The 15,848-nt window shown below is 51.2% G+C and overlaps 2 protein-coding genes across 2 annotated transcripts in view; one reads left to right on the top strand and one right to left on the bottom strand.

The window, feature by feature from the left end:
- LOC131588716 (M1-specific T cell receptor alpha chain-like) overlaps positions 1-15,848 on the bottom strand; it is a 221,624-nt gene that overhangs the window by 135,947 nt on the left and 69,829 nt on the right. The window lies entirely within an intron of this gene.
- LOC131588814 (feather keratin Cos2-2-like) overlaps positions 1-15,848 on the top strand; it is a 155,797-nt gene that overhangs the window by 74,330 nt on the left and 65,619 nt on the right. The window lies entirely within an intron of this gene.

Genomic DNA, 15,848 nt, shown 5'->3' on the forward strand with positions numbered 1-15,848 from the left:
TCCCCTCCTTCTCTTCTTTTGGGTACTAGCGGTAGTGTGATGGAAGTCCTGGGATGTAGCAGGCTGGCTCTGGGGGTGTTGGGAGGAATGGATTAAGAGCAGAAGAGTCAGAAGGATCATAAATTGCTCACATGATCTTCCAGCTCAGAATTACCCTTGACGACCTAGGGTAAATGCATCCAGGAATTCTCTAGGATGGACCCAGTTTAGATGCCAGTGTCTCCTTTGCCTCTGCCTGGCTGTTGCTCAGGCATTCCCCTAAGTAAGCAAGGTCATGGAAATAAATGTAATCTTTGTGAGTTTGTGGCTCCTCCATCTGCCGCCTGTTCTGCCTCACACAGGTGGTGGTGGCTGTCCTAGTTTGAAAGATAGATGTCTGCCAAGGATTGCAGGAACCTCCCTTGGAATGGAGAATGTGACCCCCTTTCCTCTGAATTCTTATAGCTTTGAAATTAAGGGGCTTTCAGGCACATATATGAGAATAGCAATAACAGTTCTTTACTGATCTGTGTAACAACTCAAACAAACAACACCCGGGCAGCAGCACCAAACAGAACCAGACACCAGGGCCAGCCTTGTCTCGGCCGCAGGCGCTTTCCCCTTGGCTGCAGTTCCGGGCACGGCCGGCAGGGGCGCTGGTGGCTCCCGGCCGGGCAGGGCGGGTGCGGTGATTCCCCCGTGTATCTTGTCGGAACCGATCGTCTTTTTGTTTACAACTGTTACCCCTTGTCCCATCAAAGCAGCCTCTAGTAAAAAGTCTTCCCCCATCATTTTTAAAGCTTTCTTTGTTTAAAGGAAGCATTTTTCAATTTCACCCTTTGTGTGATCCTGTGAAAGACTCACTCACAGATGCATTTCCATCCCTGCAGGAGATATTTCCCTCAGGCAGAGGAGAAAACTTCCTTTGCAGTGTGTGTAAGTTCCTTGCCACAGGAGGATGCTTAGAGCAGAATTACCAAGAGAAGTTCCTTTTTTATAATTTAGCTAAAGACATAGCCTTGGCAAGAAGGGGAAGAAGAAACATTCTCATTTGACCCATCCATTGGCTGCTTCCTAGAGCTTGACAAGTCTTTTGCTGGCCACGGCTTGTTGATGTAGGCTGCAATTCTGGGCAGAGCAGATGGGAGGAAATTCAGCTGGGAAATGATGAGTAAAAGCTCGCTCTTTCTCCCTTGCAGAAACCAAAGGCCAGTGCTGGAGGACTGCAAGGGGTTCATGTGACAAATTTCCCTGCCAGCAATTTCTTGTCTGTACTTCTTGCACACTGATCTCCCACTCTCTCCTTATATGCCAGCTGCTTTCCTCCTTGTCTTCATGGGCCTTCATTGCATTTGTTCCCCTCTGTCCATGGCCCTCCCAGGCTTGGGAGCCCAGCAGGGGACACAGTAGTCCCCAGCCTCAGCAGTGCTGAGCTGAAGAGGATTCCTCCCCAGTGAGCAAGGAGTCAGGTCAACATGGCAGGAGGCTGCATGGACAAACGAGGCTGGGTGTCGTGGTTTAACATAGCTTGGTTTTTAGTTAAAGAGAAAATCCATCAGTTACGGAAGTGATTCTCTGTCCGGACTGAAAAGAACGGGTAAGGAGACCAGTCTTTTTTAATGCCTTTATTGAGGTCAGCTTTAGGTGGAGGGCCAGAGGGGTTGCACACACCACTCCTGCTCCCAATGGACAACACAGATGAGGAGGTGTTCAGCTTTGCCACACACAAGAGCTGGGGCTTCTCCTCCTGAGAGTCCCTGGGAAGACACTGGCTCATTGAAAACCTAGGGTAGTCATGCATAGGGAGTGTTGTGCAGTTATGGAGATGAGGCATAACCTTTGTCACAGAGCCCTTCTCTAGTCCATAATGAAAGGCTTTGTCCAGAAAGTCAGTGCTGAAAGCAGAACTGAATGAAGAACGCACAACATCCACTATCTCCTCACCCATCAGGACCATTTGACTCACTGTTGAAGGCTCTAAAAGTGGCTAAGCACAATTCCCACTTCCCAAAGCTATGCTGACTGTACCAGAGGAAAGTACAAGGTACAAGGGAGGCCAGGCAAAGCCTGGAAAATGAAGAAAGAGGAAAAATGAAGCCAGACTGGAAAGGAGGCCAGCCAACGTACTCAAAACCTGCATTTCCACAAACAGCCTCTGCAGATCCCAGAACAGATCCTCCTGCACCATAAATGGTACCAGCCCTTCAGCCACCCCTCCCTCCAGTGGCTTTTTAGTCTCTACTGGAGGGCTTTTTTCCCTTCCAATGCCACTTTTAGTGCCACCAAGCCCAAGAGGGTTGTTTCCTGCACCTGCTGTTTCCTGACAAGAGCCCTGGGGAGGAGCTGCAAGAAAGAAATGCTGAGAGATCCGTTTTCCCCATCTGTAAGTTTTTGATCTATTCTGCTACAGAGCTGCTCCAGGGTGATTCTGCCCCACAGTAATACATTGCTGCATCCCCTTGCTTTGCTGCCAGGATCTGCAGTATGAATATGTTCTTGGATTTGTCAGTTGATCCCTTAAAGCGATCTTGGAAATCCTCTCCATACAAATCACCGTCACGGTAAATAAATTTGAGAGAGCCTTGTGGGCCCTGACGGTACCAGTACATGAAGTAGCGGTACATCTCATCTCCCTTCATGGAGCACTGGAATGTGACTGCATCTCCCTCTTGCACCATCAGTTCCCTGGGGTGCTGCTCCAAGGCCATCTGGCCAGTGACAGCTGCAGAGAGCAAGAACAAGCCACAGTCACTCCAAGATTCAGCAAAGGTCGGGGCAATGCTGGTGGGGCTTTGGAATGGCACTGGACAATTGGGAGGATAAAATGCTCCTCTTTGCAGCCAGCTAACACAGATGGGTAGAGCTGACAGCAGCTATCAAGGCTCACAAGGAAGGAGACACCACATTTCCCTCCCTCCTTTTCAGTGTCAGACAGGAAGTTTTTTTCTGATTTTCCCCAAAGTAGCAGGAAGGATTTGCACCATGGGGGAATAAATCCCTTTGTCCTTGCCAGGACAGGATGGCGAGGAACCCACTCTCCTGCCCCTGCAAGTGCTCTAGATGAGCAGAGGAAGGACAAAGGCCGGTCACGGGCAATGGGGCTGGGTCCCTGTGCTGCCATCCCCCAGCTGGGCTGTGCCACAGGGGCTGCAGTGCCCCAGGAGCAGTGTCCAGTGCCAGGCCAAAGCGCTGGGCCCCAAGAGCTGAGTGCAGCAGGGAGGTGCCCTGCGTGTGCCCAGGCTGCAGAGGAGGCAGCTTGGATGGAGGTGACGAGCTCCTGGCCAGAAGAGGAGCAGGGCTGCTCTCACCGTGCTCCACAGGCACGGCTGGGCAGCTCGAGCCGGGGACCAGAGGTGGCTGCAAGCGCTCAGCACAGCTCCCCAGAGCCGTGCAGAGCCCAGGGCCACGCTCAGCCCCTGGGGCATCAGCCCTTCCCTTCACTTACCGACAATGGGCAAGAAGCCCACGCACAGGGCACTCCACATGGCCAGGCCCGCTCCGTCTGGCCTCTCTCCACCTTCTCTCTGCCTGCACAACAGCTCTGCCCAGCCCTGCCCTGCCTGGGCCTCTGTCCCTGCACTCAGGCCCAGTCCCTGCTGGTCCCTCCCTCAGTCTGTGACAACAGAGACGGGGAGAGGTGGGGCAGGAGGAGCAGAACTTGAAGCTGTTGGTGCTTTCCTGGGTGTCTCTCATTCTGCATGGTGGTAAAAAACATACTGTTTGTTGGGAGGAAACGTTGTGGTGGGCAAAATGTGACGTGTCTCTGAGGGGCCAGCCCTGGCCTTTCTCTCAAGAAGTCTTGCACGCTGCTGCTGATGGCACTTGGGAGCTGACCAAGGAGGCTGTCAGCTTGCCCTTCCCCTGGTCCCCTGGCCTGGCTCTGCTGAGCTGCTGCTCCCACATGGGACACCCCAGGATCTCAGCTTGGCTTGGCCAGGGCACCCCTAAGCCAAAGTGCTCCTCACCCTGCTCTGCACTCTGGCCCAGCAGCCAACTCAGTCCCCAGTGATGACACTTCTCCAGCTGCCTCCTCCTGTCACTGCCCTCCCAGACCCCTGCCCAAGCAGCAAAGGCAACCCAGGAATCTGCAGGGACCAGGCTGCTCAGCAGAGCCAGGACACTCCCTGCCCTGTGTCCTCCTCCTCAGCAGGAACCCAGGGCTCTTCCTAGACCACAGGAGGGGACAGCTCTGAGCCCTGACAGTGTCATTTTCCTGACTGCCACCACTCTTCCAGGGAGCACTGCCCACTGCACACAATCCCTCCACAGACTGAATCCAGTCCCTCCTCTCTTTTTCTGGGTATTTGGATACAGTCCCATGTGGAAGAGATCTTCAGGACAGAGGTGGCAAAGAGGAGTTGGAGAGGCTAGAGGAGCCCACTGAAAGTGGAGGCTTCAGGCTGGGGAAAGAAGCATTGGGATGCAGGCCCAGGGGGAAGCAGGTTGTCCTGGGACACATGGGGCTGCTCCAGCATGTTAGTGGTCACTCTGAGATAAGCTCAGCTGTTTAGAGCAAGGCGTTAATAGTGCCAAGGGCACTGGTTTGCTCCTGGTTTGCTCCCAGTACATGGGTCATGCACTTCAGAGTTGGACTCAGTGATCCTTGTGGGTCCTTTCCAACTCACATATTCTGTGGTTCTGTGATATGCCAGGCTCCCTAGAGACCCAAGCCCATGGAACACAGGCCCCGTTTGGAGAAAAAGCAACTGAGGGGCTGCTTCATCGTTTTCATCGTTTGGTGAGGAGGGGAAATGGAGTGGGATATGCAGTGATAGGATGTAGGAATGGGACAGAGCTGCATGAGAAGAAGTTAAGGGTGGTTTATAGGAAGTGTTTCGTTGCTGAGAGTGGTCAGACATTGGAACAGGTGTCCTGGAGAGGTGGTCAATGCCTCCATCCTGACAGTATGTAAAAGGAACTTAAACAACAACCATGCATTACAACAAGAAGCTTTATTGTCGCTGCCCGCTCGGCCCCTTTTTGCCTCGGCTAGCTGTGGCCGATGTCAGCGGCAGGAGCGGGGAACCAGGCAAGCACTGCGAGGCTCAACCTGGAACCTCCAGAGCTCCTCTGCGCTCTGGCGTCGTGGCTCGCAGGGCGACACAGGTTGTGACGAAGGGAGAAAGAGTACTCAGGCTCTCCCTATTTCCCAGGAACAAGTTTATTCCAACAGGTGCGGGGCTGGGATCACAGGGGAGAGGTCTGAGCCGAGACCCTGGGCACCCCCATGCGCCAGGTTTTAAGGACCGTGGGCGGCTCATATGGTGACCAATGGGACAACAGCCACGGAGGGGTTAAGGGTGGGGATTACAATATGCAGGACCAATGGTAGGGACCCGGGGGGGGGAAAAGCAACTGTACAATCAATAGGGCGTCGAGGAAGGGATGATAGGCAAGGAAAGAACTGGAACAAAAGGTGGGGGTTCACATAGATTGACAGGGCTTAGGGGCAGGATTGGGGTGATGGATGGGGAACAATCTGGAAAAATGGGAAGGGTTTACCATGATGGGCACCTGGGGACAAACCATTCTTTATGACCGGGGAGCAACTGGGGTAAACCACCTCTGAACTTAATAAAACCAAGCAATATGGGCGGCAACACTTTATATTTGTTTGAGGCCTGGAATGCTCAGGCAGTTGGACTAGGTGGTTGTTGTAGCTTCCTTTCAATTGAAAGAGTCTTGTTTCTCCCCTCTCCCTACTCTCCTCTGCAAGCCCCCAGGACCAAGGAGACCCCGTTTCCCTGACCTCAGGCACAGCCCACTCACTGCCTCTTCCCTTGCATGGGCTGGGACCCACGTGAACTTGTAGGAGGGGACACAGCTGATGTAGCTCAGGCACACCCCAAGTGTCTCTCGCTGTGCTCCCTCCAGGCTGCAGGAATAGAGTGCACTGTCCCCCAGCTGCAGCCTGCTGATGGTCAGTGCCCCAGAGCTCTCGTCAGCCCGGCACAAAAACCTCCTGTGGGCAAAAGGGGCTGTGTGTCTGCAGGAGCCTCCAGAGCCCTGGCACTGCTGCAGGTACTGCAGGGGTTCACCAGGACACTGCCGGTACCAGGCCATGGAAATACAGGAGCCTTTGGAGCTGTAAGTGCAGTGGAGAGTCCCAGTGTTCCCTGCTGGCCACCACACTGCAGAGCTTGTTGCTTGGATCTCATCACCTCAAAATGCACCTGAAGGAAAATTAGAACCATTACATCACAGTTTTGCTCTCACTGGTGCAAGGAGATGGCCCCCAAAGGGTCAAAGGAAGCTGGCAAAGGTGTTGCCAAAGCCCAGGTGCTTTGCATGTTCCACTTAAGAAGGGGACCAAGGAGGGCAGAGTGGGACTGGAGCCAGGCAGTCACCAGGCTGATTGGATGACAGAAAAACCTTGAACCGCCTCTACAGAATAGAACATTGTAACTGGGACTCAGAAGGAAAGCCTCAGTGTTGGGAAAGGAGCTCTTGAGGAAAGGCCAGGATCACTTGTGGTGCGTGGGGATGGCCCTCGATTTCTTAGGAACAGCCCTGAACCACTTTGGAATCCACCATCTCCAAATTTCCCGGGTGCTGAGGCAGACCCGAGCTGGTTGTTGTTAAAGCTCAGCTGGGTTTCCTGTCCCCGTGCGAATAGAGCAGAAGTAGCGGGCAGAGTCGCGGGGCTGCAGGGTCAGCAGGGACAGATAAACGGTGGACTGGGAATTGTCCCGGGAAATCTTGGCCCGCATCTGCACGGACTGGTCAAAAAAAAAAATTGTCGGATCGAAACTAATAACGGACACCCACTCCAGGCTGCCTCCGGGTGCCTGACGGTACCACCAAATTCCAGAATTCCTAAAGATGAAGCCGGACCCGCGGCAGGAGAGGGTGACGGAGTCCCCGGGCGCTCGCAGCCCTCCGCCGGCCTCCTGCAGCCTCGGCTGTGCCCAGAGCCCTGCGGAGGGAGAGCGCAGCAATCGGGCAGGGAGCGAGCACGGCCCGAGGGCGCTGTCCCGGTGTCCCGGTGCCCCCGGGCCGGCACAGCCACAGCCGCCAGCCCCGGCCCACAGCCCCTGTGTGTGGCTGTGGCCCGGCCTTTGGCCGTGTTCCCTGCCCTGCCGCTGCTCCTGTCCTTTGGCCGCTCTCTGCCCTCGTCCCTGGCGCTGCTCGTGCTCCTGCTCCCGCCTGTCCCTGTGGCTGTCCCTCGTTGCCCGGCCCGGGCTCGCTGCCCTCCCCGCCCGGCTCTCACCTGGCGGCCACAAGGCCAAGGCCAAGGGCAGCAGCCACGGCCCCAGCGCGGCCGCCATCGCTGCGGGCCCCGGCTCCGCGGCAGCCGCACAGGAGCCGAGCGGAGCCGCGCTCGGGCCGCTCCCGCCCGGCCCCGCCTCGCCGGGGCAGCGCCGGCGCCTCTGCCCGCCCCGACACCCCCGCCCCGGGCCCCGGGCCCGGCCCCGCCGGGCGGGAGCAGCGCCGGCCGCGGCCGGGCCGCGTTCGCAGAGCAGCGCTGCGCGCTTGGAGAGCGCTTCTGCCAAAGCGAGCCGAGAGCTCCGTGGCCAACGCGCCCACAAATTCGCCCTCGTAGCACAGAAGCTCACTGGGAACCGGGGCTGCCTTTGGCAAAACGCTGCCAGCAGCTGAGGGAGCTGAAGGCTCCTCTCTCCTCCGCACAGCTGAGGCCACCCTTGAGCACTGGGGGCACATCTTGACTCGTCCTAGAAGAGGGAGTTGGATTTACTGGAGAGAGGGCACTGAAAGGCTGTGAAGATGATAACGGCACTGGAGGACCCGTTGCATGAGGAAGGGCTGAGAGCTGGGAGTGTTTTCCGTGGAGAAGAGGAAACCTGGGGCTGGGGAGGGGGAGATGCTCCCTCCTCAATGTACAGAAATACAGAGAGGTTTAAGCCACAGAAAAGTTTGGGTTGGAAGAGAAATTTAAAGGCCATCTAGTCCAGCCCTCCTGCTATGATTACAGATATGAGCAAGTCGATCAGGCTGCTCAAGCCCTGCCCTATCTCTTTTCAGGTTTGGAGCAGATACAATTTCTCAGGACCATCTTTACCATCACCCTAATTTTCAACAATTTCTTCCTTCAATCTTTTTTGCATCTACCTTCTTTTTGTGTTAAACTCATACCCTTTGTCCAATCACTCCAGGCTGTGTAAGAAAGTCTGTCCCCACATTGCTCTGAAGTCCTCTTTGTATACGTGAGGCATCGTCAAAACTCACCCCTTGTGTGATCCTGTGAAAGGCTCTCAGGCACACTCATGTCTCTGCAGCTGATATAGGCCAGGGAGAAAACTGACTTTGCCTCCTCAGTCAGTGGTTTGCCACCTGAGCAGAGACACAAGGACCCTGAGCAGAGAATCACAAAGGGAATTTATTGTTTTATACTTTGCCTAAGGTGTGCCCTCACCTAGTCCATGGCAGATCCTGCTGCAGAGAAAAGCAGGTCAGATGTGTGCTGATCAGCAACTGCTGCTCACACAATCCCTGAGAGCTTGTCTTGTGCTGGATCTGTACACCCTGCTCCTGTGCAGGTGGTGCAGACGAGTGGTCAGTGGTGCAGGAAAGTACATCCTTCAAAACCCAGGCTCCATGCAGGGAGTGGAATTTCTCCAGAAATATGGCTGATTCCACTTCTGGACAGAATTCAGTGTCAGGTTTCATTGAAGGATAAATCATCTAGTCTTTTGATATGGAGCATTCTGAGGTGGGAAGAGCTGCCTGGAGGTGGGTGATCAGGACAAACCAGCCCAGGACAGAGCTCTGAATCTCAGGCACTATTTCTTCTTTTAAGCAGGAGAGTATTGCACTTCAGCTCTTGCTTTTCACAGCTTTTTTCACTGAGGACTTCCAGAAAGAAACTGTGCTACAGGAGTGTGGAGGATGACCCTGTGTCCTCCTCAGGCTTCAAGTTTCAAAACCGGAAAGAACAGGGAAACCTGCAAATGATACAAAAGAAATTTAGGGTGGGAAAATGAAAGACACACGGAAGAATGAGGAGAGCTGTTCAGCATGGCCTTGTTTTCTGTTTTTTTCTGTGTTTGTGGTGTGTGTTCTTATGTCAGAACTTAGGCTGTGTTGTTGTTCTGTGAGGCTGCAGACACAGGTCCAGGCCCCCAAGCTCTCTCATAAAGGCTCTGCCTGGCCATCAGACTTGATGCTGTTCTTCCTGGAGAGGCAGAACGGGCATAAGGAAAGGGGAGCAGAAGAGGAGCCAGCTTTGCTGCTCCTGTGTGCCAATGGGAATATAGGAATTAATTCTTGATATTGTTTGGTTTCTGTGTGCTGATTTTGTCTTGATTATTCAACTCTCTTCATGTCCAAATGTTGAGATGAAAAATGAGGGATGGGATCACCATGCAATTTGAGATGATTTGTTGCTCAAGTAAGCCTGATAAGATATCAGTCTCAAAGGCGTGAGATTTCAAGCAAATCAGCCATAGCTCAAGGTAGTCATGGATTTCCTCTTCACACAGCAATATATAACATTTTGGTCCAATAGACAGCTGACACAAAACCTTTTTCTACTTATTAACCTCTCACCTTTGCTTAATTTTGCTGCACTGTGTTTTTCTCTTAGCCAATACACTGATAGGTCACGTACTCATACACACACCTCTATTACAGCTTCTAGATCCCTGCCTACTCTCTAAGTCACATTATTGCAGCTCAAACCTCACACTATTTTACCTAATAGAATTTCTTACTTACTCAGGACATATTCTTACTTATAACTATAGGAACCTAAGTTTATAATTTTTCTACTTAATGTTTTTGTACCTTTATCATTCCATTTATCCAAGCTCTTTCCAAGGCTACAGATTGAACCCTTCAGCATGTGAAGAATTTTCTATTTTTCCATTTGCCACATCAAAACACACTTTTCCTCACTCCACCCTTTTGTTTCTCTCCCCCACCACAGTGAGGATGACTGAATGAGCAGCTTTTTTCTTTGTAGTCTCCTTTAACCTTGGTCACCTCCTAATCCTCATCTTATAGCACAGAATGAGTCAATAATTCAGTGAGTGCATTGGCGTTTGACCAGCACTTAGACCCACTACACTGGGGAAAATGTGGGCCCACTGCTGAATGGGATGGGGACCAGGTGACACATGATATGGGAAAGGGCTGAGGTCCTGAATCCTTTATTCACCTCAGGCTTCAGCAGCCAGATCAGCCTTTGGGAATTCAATTTCCCAGAGGTCAAGGGGAGAGGTTGGAACAAGAAACATATGCCCCTGCACAATCATTATCACAGAGCCCTTCTCTAGTCCATAATGAAAGGCTTTGTCCAGAAAGTCAGTGCTGAAAGCAGAACTGAATGAAGAACACACAACATCCACTATCTCCTCACCCATCAGGACCATTTGACTCACTGTTGAAGGCTCTAAATGTGGCTAAGCACAATTCCCACTTCCCAAAGCTATACTGACTGTACCGGAGGAAAGTATGTCACTCTATTAGGAACGGCGAGAAGAACGACACAGACTCTCTTGGGAGTTGATCAGGAGAATTTCTCTCAGTTTATTGCTTCTGGTCTTTTTTATAGACCAATACATGAAAAGTGCCGAAAAGAAACTCTTATTGGCTAGTAAACTAACACATCACCATCACTGGTCAGTGGGGTACACCACCCCTCGACTTTCTCTTGCAAGAAAACAAGGAATAGACAAACAGCACCTGCAAGGCTGTTTTCTGTCTCTGAGGATTGTTTTAATTCCTCCTTATGAATTCCCAGGCCACTTTCCCAGGCAAGACTGAGAAAGCTATGTGGCCTTTCCACATAGGCAATTTCCACAGGCACCATGCTCTCTATTTCAGAGTTAGCATCCATAAAAGTACAAGGTACAAGGGAGGCCAGGCAAAGCACAGAGGAAAAATGAGGCCAGACTGGAAAGGAGGCCAGCCAACGTGCTCAAAACCTGCATTTCCACAAACAGCCTCTGCAGATCCCAGAACGGATCCTCCTGCACCATAAATGGTACCAGCCCTTCTGCCACCGCTCCCTCCAGTGGTTTTTTTAGTCTCTACTGGAAGGCTTTTTTCCCTTCCAATGCCACTTTTAGTGCCACCAAGCCCAAGAGGGTTGTTTCCTGCACCTGCTGTTTCCTGACAAGAGCCCTGGGGAGGAGCTGCAAGAAAGAAATGCTGAGAGATCCGTTTTCCCCATCTGTCAGTTCTTGATCTATTCTGCTACAGAGCTGCTCCAGGGTGATTCTGCCCCACAGTAATACATTGCTGCATCCCCTTGCTTTGCTGCCAGGATCTGCAGTGTCAATATGTTATTGGAACTGTCAAATAATCCCTTAAAGCGATCTTGGAAATCTTCTCCATAGAAATCATCCTCATGGCAAATAAATTTGAGAGAGCCTTGTGGGCCCTGACGGTACCAGTACATGTAGTAGCTGTTCATATCCTCTCCCTTCATGGAGCACTGGAATGTGACTGCATCTCCCTCTTGCACAGTCAGTTTCCTGGGGTGCTGCTCCAAGGCCATCTGGCCAGTGACAGCTGCAGGGAGCAAGAACAAGCCACAGTCACTCCAAGATTCAGCAAAGGTCAGGGCAATGCTGGTGGGGCTTTGGAATGGCACTGGACCAGTGGGAGGATAAAATGCTCCTCTTTGCAGCCAGCTGACACAGACGGGCAGAGCTGACAGCAGCTATGAAAGCTCACAAGGAAGGAGACACCACATTTCCCTCCCTCCTTTTCAGTGTCAGACAGGAAGTTTTTTTCTTATTTTCCCCAAAGTAGCAGGAAGGATTTGCACCATGGGGGAATAAATCCCTTTGTCCTTGCCAGGACAGGATGGCGAGGAACCCACTCTCCTGCCCCTGCAAGTGCTCTAGATGAGCACAGGAAGGACAAAGGCCTGTCACGGGCAATGGGGCTGGGTCCCTGTGCTGCCATCCCCCAGCTGGGCTGTGCCACAGGGGCTGCAGTGCCCCAGGAGCAGTGTCCAGTGCCAGGCCAAAGCGCTGGGCCCCAAGAGCTGAGTGCAGCAGGGAGGTGCCCTGCGTGTGCCCAGGCTGCAGAGGAGGCAGCTTGGATGGAGGTGACGAGCTCCTGGCCAGAAGAGGAGCAGGGCTGCTCTCACCATGCTCCACAGGCACGGCTGGGCAGCTCGAGCCGGGGACCAGAGGCGGCTGCAAGCGCCCAGCACAGCTCCCCAGAGCCGTGCAGAGCCCAGGGCCACGCTCAGCCCCTGGGGCATCAGCCCTTCCCTTCACTTACCGACAATGGGCAAGAAGCCCATGCACAGGGCACTCCACATGGCCAGGCCCGCTCCGTCTGGCCTCTCTCCACCTTCTCTCTGCCTGCACAACAGCTCTGCCCAGCCCTGCCCTGCCTGGGCCTCTGTCCCTGCACTCAGGCCCAGTCCCTGCTGCTCCCTCCCTCAGTCTGTGACACCAGAGACAGGGAGAGGTGGGGCAGGAGGAGCAGAACTTGAAGCTGTTGGTGCTTTCCTGGGTGTCTCTCACCCTGTGTGCTCCCCATCTTTCCTTTAAGCCCTCCCCATATTCACACTTTCTGTGATCCTGTGAAAGAGCCTCGGGCTTGGTTTGGACTGGGTCAGTGGGAACACTGAATTGGGAAATACCATTCCTGAACCACAGCAGCCTTATTTGGCATCCAGTGTGTGGCATGAAGGGTGGAGAGAAGAACAGATCTGCCCAGAGTGGGTTGGAAACAAATCTGATCCAAGTATTACTTGTATTAGCCACCGGTGCCAATGCTGCTTGGGCTGTAGCTGTGGCTGTGGCAGCTGACCCTGTGTATGTTCCTGTATGTGCTCCTCATGATGATTTTGTGCAGGGCTGTGGGCATTGACAAGGGCATTGGGACAGAAACTCTCAGCCTCTGGGGGTGATTCCTGTCAAGTGTTAGAGAAAGATATTCTCCCAAGGATGATCTAGCAGTGCACCCAAGCAGGTGGAACATCGTGGCCAGAGACTCTATTTGTCATTAAAATAGAACTGTATGTGCAAAATGCCTGTTAGAGATGCCCAGTAATGAAGGCTGGGGTGTCTCTACTCTGTCTGCTTGCAGGTTATGTTTCAGTAGAGGTCACAAAAGATGAAGTGTCCTGATGATGGGAGGCTTTGGTGTAGTCAGGAATAAACCAAGGCTCTCCCTACAGAAATCATAGAGTTGGTATCTATTTTCAAAGCTGTGCTTTGGAAAGGCAGACATTCCCAGGAGCACTGCAGTGCACTCCCCAGTCCTGAATAGTTTTGCAGGGGAAGATCAGGTTCTGAATCCTTCAGTTCAGACCATATCTGCTGACTGAAATATAAGGGTGAGAAAGGCAACTTGCCTTACAGTCAGGTAAATACCCATACTCCTAATGAGTTTCTTTTTACTTTAGATCTAATTTTGTCCAGAGCTGTTTAGTATTTTGGGACACCAAACAGATAGGTCAGGTTATGCCCAGCTGATGCAGGAAAGGATTATTATGGAGTATTTTTAATGCTGTGTAAGAAAACAGAAGGATTTAGTTGTACAAAAAGCTATTCAATATTAACCATTCTCTTGGAGTTCTTCATGACGCTTCCCCACATAACCTCTTGGGGAGAGGTTTATTCTTTCAAGATGCTTTTAATGTTCTCGTCCACAGGAGAGAGCTCTCACCATTCTGACTTGCTCAGCAGGACAGATGTCAGACACCACACTCTATGAGTGAGACTCACCAAGGGGGAGGAAAAATAAATGTGCTAGAAATGAAAATTCTCCTCAAACTACTTAAAAAGTTTTATTGAAGTTCACATTGTGGATGATCTTGTCCCTGAAACTACAGGAAAAACAAAATCTCTCCAACAGCATTTTTTAGTGTTAGAGAATCAAGGCATTACTTTCTTTTGGCCAGGATGTTGTTCTGGCCAGGATGTGCTACAGAAATAATTTCGTCCACTCATTGATCAGGTTGTGCAGAGAAAATCCTTCCATCACACAAGGTTTTCACTGGATTTTTCTTGTACTTATACAGTCAAAACCCAGAGAAATTCATTGGTTCAGTGGTTATTGGTCCCAGGTTCCACAGTTTGTAGGGTTTGGTTTCCTATTGATCCCTTCACCCTTGATGTTATTTCAGTTCTCACTCTTCATTCATTTATTGATCTTTTCCCAGACCTGGTGTCTCTGACCATGCCAGGGGTGATGTTTGGAGTTGATGTTCGTTTATGGTTGTTATCTTTTGTGTGTCTTCTGTGCTGCTCCCAGTCTGCTGAGATGTTAAGCTCAGGCCTGGAGTGCTGAAACACTCCTTTGAAAAGAAACTTCACTTCCTTTCTCCCTGGGCAAAATGTGAACAAAACCCCTGACTAAAGTTATATAAAGCAATTTTAAACTTCTTATAATGTCCAGCAGTATGAGAAAGGTGTCATGGAAATACAGAACAAGTGAGGTCAGAAGGGACCTCTGCAGGTGATTGGGTCTCCCTGCTCCAGCAGGATTGTCTGGAGCTGTTTGCCAAGGACCATCTCCAGGTGGCTTTTGAATATCTCCAGGGACAGTGGCTCAACCCCTAGAGATTTTCAAAGGCTATCAGAGCACAATCAAATAGGGACACAAAATAATCTGTAGGACAATAGAGATAGTACTGATAAAATACATTGTACCAAAGAGTTCTGCTTAAAATCATCCTGCATTATTTTGGTATCATGGGATCCCTTACAGGACAATATTGTTTATTCAGATTTCAGGATAATTGTACATGCAAAGATGCATCATTTAACAGAGGGTCTTTATAATGTGGAGAACAGTTTCTCTACCAAACTGTCCTCATCTTATGTCAGCTGGGAGAGCTGCAGATTCTGTCCCCTTATGTGGAATTAACCACACTAACACAATCTTACTGTTGGACTGAACAAAAGCTCCCAGTTGTGGGGTTTCTTCTGGAAACAATCCAATTCTCCTGTTTTCTTAAGCTGCAGGTTCTGCATTGCCAATGCAAAGTGAAAAGCTGCTGCTTAGTGGGGGCAACCTGGGACCCTGTCATGAAATGAGGGCTTTAGGTCAATGAAATTCTCTCTGTCAGAGGAGTCAGCAAGAGCAGGATTCATACAAATTTGCCAAAGGGTGGCACAGTCCAACAGCAACACTCACCCTGCAGCTTTATTACATGGATGCATCAGAAACAGGAACATTGAACTGGAATTAATTTGGAAAGATTGGTGCAGAGATGGAGGGCAAGAAAGGGGTAGAGCTGTAAAAGGATGTCCCTCCCAGGGAGTCAAGAGCTACAGAAATGACTCCCCTGCTTTCTAAACTCCTTCACAGAGGAGGTGTGCATGGATCCAATCCTAGTCTCAGACTTTACCAAGACTTTATAACTAAGGGATTATAACAGCAATTAATCACTGACCTTTCCTTCCTGTCAATCTGATTCCAGCGGTTTAGGCTAAGGGAGTATTCTGAAAATAGAAATCTGCCTGAGAGATTGGGAAAAGGTGTGGAGTGCTTGACAAAAAGGTTCTGGGTGTCATTGAAAGATCAGGATAAAAAAAACACTGGTGAATGGCTCCCCACAATTTATATTATGGTGGTGGAATGCACTAAATGAGCATTTTACTGGATTTGGATTTGCCATGGAAATTCCACATTTTCCACATTGTACAGCCACTTTTGCAAGGGCTGAGGGTCTTCTCTGGGTGTCTGCAGGGCCTGAGGGTCTGACCTGACCCAGCTTAATGCAGCTCACCTTGCTATGTCCTCTGCAGAGGCTCTGTTGAAGCCAGCAGGATCTCAGGCAGGGGGAGGAAAGGCTTTTTTGCCCTTCAGGATGTGGTTAAGTTGTTTTTTCAAAAGCAGGGGAGGGTTGGTGCTGCCTGGTGGAACTGAGTCAGCAATGGTGACCACAGCATCCTGCCTGGTGCTTGTGAGAGGGCCATGAGCTGGGGAAGGTG

The sequence above is a fragment of the Poecile atricapillus genome, chromosome 27, assembly GCF_030490865.1.
Source record: "Poecile atricapillus isolate bPoeAtr1 chromosome 27, bPoeAtr1.hap1, whole genome shotgun sequence".
NCBI classification, from domain to species: domain Eukaryota; kingdom Metazoa; phylum Chordata; class Aves; order Passeriformes; family Paridae; genus Poecile; species Poecile atricapillus.